Source organism: Cricetulus griseus, chromosome 8 (genome assembly GCF_003668045.3).
Source record: "Cricetulus griseus strain 17A/GY chromosome 8, alternate assembly CriGri-PICRH-1.0, whole genome shotgun sequence".
NCBI lineage: Eukaryota > Metazoa > Chordata > Mammalia > Rodentia > Cricetidae > Cricetulus > Cricetulus griseus.
In genome coordinates, this window is record NC_048601.1 from 86,177,101 (window position 1) to 86,183,582 (window position 6,482).

The 6,482-nt window shown below is 46.1% G+C and overlaps 1 non-coding gene across 1 annotated transcript; it reads left to right on the top strand.

Annotated features, from left to right (window-relative positions):
- The first annotated feature begins 220 nt into the window (after window positions 1-220).
- On the top strand, window positions 221-320 carry LOC113837102. The gene has a single exon (XR_003487737.1). It is a non-coding gene; the product is annotated as a small nucleolar RNA U13 (small nucleolar RNA).
- Window positions 321-6,482: the final 6,162 nt, after the last annotated feature.

A 6,482-nucleotide genomic window follows, 5' to 3' on the forward strand; every position in this document is an offset into this window, starting at 1 on the left:
CCCCCTTTTTCCTCAGAAGCCAGCAAGGGGTGGGGTGGGGAAAACATGGGCACTATTTGAATCTCCTTTGTCAATATTCTTTATACCTGCCAAAAAGAACAGTCTGTGGTCTTACAAGGAGATGCTGCTCTGGACACAATACCTCCTATTATCGCTGAATCAATGGCTCCAGGCTTGGGGCAAGAGCATTGTGTCTTTTTTTAAGGAAAGAAAAAGCTAGATCCTTTGAGGTCCGTAAGCATGCTGATTGGGATTTCATTCTATTGTGAGGTGAGCTTCCCTCCCGCCCCATTACAATCCAGCATATTACCCAGCTGATGTGGACCTAGGGGAAAGAAAAACAAATCTGTGGATCAGGTATGATTCTCCCTTCACAAATGGCCTTCAGTGAGAGCAGGGGCGGGGGGCAGTGCTGGGCAGGGGAGGGTTAGTGCTCTCACTTCACAACAAGTCCTGGGAAGCAAGATTTGCTGTTTCTAAGGTGGTTTGGAGCACAGATTCCTGGCTCAGAACTTCTGGGGACAACTCCCAGGGCCACCACACAGGGCTCTGTGACCTTGGGTTCATTGCCTAATCTCTCCGTGCTTCATTCCCTGGGTTATTACGAGGAATAAAGTTCACACAAACACCAAGGAAAATTGGATCCAGGACCTCCATGAACACCAAATTAATTCCACAGGAGCTCAGGTGCCTCATATAAAATGCTGTAGTATTTACATAGTGTTTACCCATGCACCTCCTGCTGTATGCTTCAAATCATCTTTAAAGTAAATTATTTATAAAGTGCACTCTGCGTGTTCTGTAAATAGCTGATGCACTGTTCTGTGAAGATGACAAGAGCCCTGTGCACATGCAGGACTGTTGCGGGTTCTAGCATTTTGTTTCTGTGGTGCTAGGGATTGGAGTTGGGGCTCCTTTGTGAATATTACTGGTCTAGGGTTGGTTGAGCCCATGGATGTAGGTCCCATAGATGCAGGTGATTTCATTGCTACAGGGACTGACATCATGCCCAACAAGGACCCAGGCTTTGTTTACACTAGCCACTACTACTCCAACATCAGATAACTCACAAACCCTAACGTTCAGAAACGCAGAAGTCAGAAAGTGGTGTGGGATTTCACTTCCCCACTAAACATACTACTTTCTAAAAATAGTGTTGTTGTGGCCTTCTGGGACACAAAGCAGCAAGATGACGCTCCCTTCTCTCATCCAATCACATCCATCCTCCAGATCTCCTGGGATCCATGACCGATGTTCCAGCCTCAGAACCTCCACTGCCTAGCCCAGCCCAGCTCATCTAGTCTCTGATGACAGGGGAGCCAGCCTGTTTGGGAACAGGGCCTGGCCCTTGAAGCTGTCCCAGCAATCTTCCCCTGAGCGGAGTTGCGGCCACACGCTGGAGTGCATGTGGCCACAGCTCATTTTCAGGCTTGGCCTCCACCTTTCCAGTGGCCTCTTCTGACACCCGCCAGTGCTCTCCAGGAGCACAGCTAGGGCAGGTGTGACTCCTGCTCCTGATCCACCCCCCACATCACCTCTCCCATCAGGCACCGGGCCTGTGAGAAGCTGAGTACTTGCTACTCCAAGTTCAGAATTAACACCCTGGCCTCACTTTCCCTGGAAACCTCACCCTTCAAGTTTCCCACTGGGGTAAGGAACCACTAGGACTGTGGGCCTCTCCCTGATAGAGGAGATGTCTGGCCAAGCACTTTGTGGCTGAGGAAAAACCACAGACCAAGACATAGCCCCTCTCTACCTCTAAAGGCGTTTTTTTTTTTTTTAATTTTTAAGGGTTATTTATTTATTAAGTATACAGTGTTTTGCCTGCAGGCCAGAAGAGAGCACCTGATCTTATTACAGATTTGTGAGCCACCATGTGGTTGCTGGGAATTGAACTCAGGACCTCTGGAAGAGCAGCCAGTACTCTTAACCTCTGAGCCATCTCTCCATCCCTCTAAAGGCGTTTTTAAACAGCTTTAAACACAATACTCTGTATTAAAATGTATAATATATATCATTTAATATGGGGGCAAAAAAAAAAAACCCAACTCAAAAGCACAGTGAAAAAAGTCATTGATAGTATTAACTACTTCTCTCATCATTATGACCAAGAGACCAGAAAGAAGTTTCAATAATGGTTATTTGGGTCCATGTGTTTCATGGGTGAGCACGGCCCTGTCAATGGTGGTGAGAGCTTGCAGGGGAAGTTGGTTCACATCTTGGCAGATCAGGAAGCAGAATGCTTGGTTGGAAAACAGACAGCTTAGCCAGAAGCAAAAAGTTCAGGCTAGAAGTGGGGCTAGGCTATATTCCTCAAAGTCCAGCCCAACGTTTCACCTCTACCTGTCATACTTCCTGCCCCAGAGGTTCCATAACCTCTCAAAATACAATCAAGAACCAAGTGTTCAAACCCTGGAGCCTGGGGGCACTTCAGAACATGACAGGAGCTTTCCACAGTCCAGAGTTAGTCAAATCTGACAATGTGGCTCTATTCTGTTCGAGGGGACTCATTAGACACATGAGCACAGCTACACTCACAGAGAGGAACAGCCATCCATTCTCACCTCCAGCTGGTAACACTAAGTATGGAATGTCTACTTTGTAATTCAGACACATGGGTCGATGAAATAGACAGGCATAGAACCTGGTCCTGGGAAACATTGTGTATCAGTTGGGCAAGGCTGTGGTGTCCTGCTGTTTGTCCAAATCCCCCATGATATGCCATAGTGATAGTGTTGTCTGGATGTGACTAGCTTCTCAATCAGTCTCTTTTAGGAAAGCTGGGTACCCTCCTTAATGTGGATGGGCTCCATGTAGTCAGCTAAAGGGTTAAGAGAAGGACTAAGGTTTTCACAAAGAAAGAATTGGGTCTCAAGACTTCCACATGGAGGCCCCGCCTATTCATCAGTTCTCCTGTCCGTCACCCCACCTGAATATTAGCCCCCTTAATCATAAGCTCTCCTGTTCACCAGCCCATCTGTGCATCATCAGTGCCAGTGTTATCAGCCCTACCCACATGTTAGACTTCCTGGCCTGGCCTGCAAATTGCAGACTCATGATTGCAACCATAACTCTTATTTGAATTCTGCTGTGACTGAAGGAGTTCAGACATGTCATATTCTACAACAGCATGAGCTGATCCCTTTGAAACATCTAATCATCTATCTTTCTATTGTCTATCTACCTACCTACCTACCAACCAACCATTTAGTTAGCTAGCTATCATCTATCTACCTACCTACCTACCTATATCTATCTATCTATCTATCTATCTATCTATCTATCTATCTATCATTTAGCTAGCTAGCTATCATCTATCTACCTACCTACCTATATCTATCTATCTCTCTATCTCTCTATCTATCTATCTATCATTTAGCTAGCTAGCTATTATCTATCTACCTACCTACCTATATCTATTTATCTATCTATCTATCTATCTATCTATCTATCATTTAGCTAGCTAGCTATCATCTACCTACCTACCTACCTGTATCTATCTATCATTTAGCTAGCTAGCTATCATCTACCTACCTACCTCTATCTATCTATCTATCTATCTATCTATCTATCTATCTATCATTTAGCTAACTAGCTATCATCTACCTACCTACCTATATCTATCTATCTATCTATCTATCATTTAGCTAGCTAGCTATCATCTACCTACCTACCTATATCTATCTATCTATCTATCTATCTATCTATCTATCTATCTATCATTTAGCTAGCTAGCTATCATCTAATTACCTACCTATATCTATCTATCTATCTATCTATCTATCTATCATTTAGCTAGCTAGCTATCATCTAATTACCTACCTATATCTATCTATCTATCTATCTATCATTTAACTAGCTAGCTATCATCTATCTACCTACCTACCTACCTATGTCTATCTATCTATCTATCTATCTATCTATCTATCTATCTATCATTTAGCTAGCTAGCTATCATCTATCTACCTACCTACCTATATCTATCTATCTACCCATCCATCTATCTATCTATCTATCCACCTTACTGGTTCTGTTTCTCTGGAGAACTCTGAGTCTGTGAAAAGCAAGATGCGAGGGCTTCTCTGAGAACTTTGAAGGAGTTACAGCAGGCCATAGATCAAGAGAAAAGAAGGAATGGCCACATTGCCACAATGACTCTGATCCTTTGGGGGCACTCCTTTCTATTGCAGTAAGTGTTTCACCAAACACACTCTGTAGCACTCCCTTCACAGGGAGCACATTGCAGTGCCCTATGTAGCCTAAACAGTGGGCAATGTGCTGGCCCCAGACAGTCTCAGTCCCCCAGCCAGAGCAAGTGGATCCTGTGCCTGGTAGAGGCAAGGTCACAGACAGCAGAGCCAAGAACAGCCTGTGAGGAGAAACAGGGCATTTAGCCAACAGGAAGAGGACAGTTTCGTGGCTCAGTTTTCTCACAGCAAGAGTGGCTGCACCCTATTTGCAGCTGAGGAGTTGGGGGTGGTCTGTGTGTAGGCTTATGTAAGCTACAGAGAAGAGATATGCATGGAATCTAGAAGCTGGGACTCTGCTCAGAGGTGATCATGAGAACACAAACTTCCTGGAAGATGTGATCGTTTGGCCTTCCCCTGGGAGGCAGAAGAGCATGCTCACAGCAACTTAGTCAAATCCCGAGGGACAGCTGCCACCACACTGTAAGAGATACAAATGGAAGAAGCTACAGGAAAGAAATTGCACAAGGCGAGAGCATGGCAGTCCCCTTGCATGAGCCACCTCATCGAAGGCTGGGTGGAGAGTAGGCACAGTACTCTGCTCAGTCCATAGACAGTACTGTGCTCAGGCCATAGGCACAGTACTGTGCTCAGGTCGTTCTTTGAGCTCAGGTTGCTTCCTTGACCCTGGCTTACTTCTAGCCTTCAGTATTGTTGGTGTCTTTGCCATCTTGGGAAGGTAGGCAATGTGAGTCAAGGGGTATTAGCTCCACCTTCATAGCCTGCCTGTCCCCTAAATGTACTTTTCAGTACTGTGTCCTATTTCAGAAGTTCTAAGGGCTAGAAAAAGAGGAGAGCAGAGTGCAAGGAAGGGCATTCTACTCTTTACTACCAGGTGGCTCAGGTCAAGGAAAAGAAGTAGAGAATCCACCAGCCAGTGGACCATGGTGGTGCTCTGTGTATCTAAGAAGCCATTAGCCCTCAGCCACAGCATGGCCAAGTGGCAACCAGGAGGGACACTGTGTAGGGAGGCTTGAGCCTTGAGAACCCCAAATTCTTCAGCCTCTTCCAGGGCCCAGGGTACTACAAGGCAGGCATTGAACAGATGAGAAACCCAAGGCCCTGAGAATGGAGCCACTTTCCAAAGGCTCCCAGGGAATATGTTATATGAAGGACTAGAATCCTTCATTTCTGTGCCCGGTCTAGGCCAAGGGAGTAGGCAGGCGATGAACCTACCAAGCTGCTGGCCTTATGGCCCCACCCCCTACTTAGTCTTACTGGCTACCAGTACAGCACACTGGTATGGCATGCTATCTTGTATTGTCTCCACACCAGACCTGGCAGTTTATGATGATTACAGACATTTGTTGGCTTTAGTAACTGGGAAGTTCAAGACTGAGGGATTCTCTCCTGTCTTCATACGCAGAGGGCATTGCATGGGAGAAAGTGAGGGAGCTTGTAAGCTCAGATCTCTCTTCCCATAAAGCCTCTAGTCCCAACATAGAGGTTCATCTCACAACCTCATCTAACTCTAATGACCTCCTAAAGGCTATTCTCCAAGTACCACCAACACACAAATGTGGGGATTATCTTAGCTAGGATTTCTATTGCTGTGAAAAAGATAGATATAACCAAAAGTACTCTGGGGAGGAGAGGGTTTATTTCATCTTACAGCTTGTAGTTCCATCATCGAGAGAAGTCAAGGCAGGAACTGATCTAGAGGCCTTGAGGAATGCTACTTAGTGGCTCGCTCCTCATGGCTTCCTCAGTCTGCTTTCAGACAGCAGCCAGCCCCGCCTGACAAGGGGTGGCACCACACACAGAAGCTGGGCCCTCCCTCATCAATCACCAATCAAGAAAATGCCCTACAGACTTACCTACAGGCCAATCCCAGGAAGGTATTTTTCTCGATTAAGATTCTTTATTCCTGGGTGACCCTAGCTCGTGTCAAGCTGACATGAAAACTAACCAGCATAATTAAGTTTCCGACGCACAAACTTTGGGTACAGTCAAACCACTGTGTGGTGACTGGCTTGGTTTCCTGTGGCTCTCTCCTTTGTCTTCCCATAGTCCAAGGATAGTGCAGTTTTCTAAACACAGCCAACTCCATTAGAAAAGGCAGCCCCCTGCCTGGCCATCTCATCCCATCTGCCTATAATCTTTAACCAACATCTTTCAGAAATGCCTCTGAGCCACTGGGCCTGGCATTTGCCCAATGAAGACCAAACCAAGGCCCTGCCAGCCACACAGAACTGTCACTTCTGTTGACCTGATGCCTCGGGTTCCTGTCCTCTG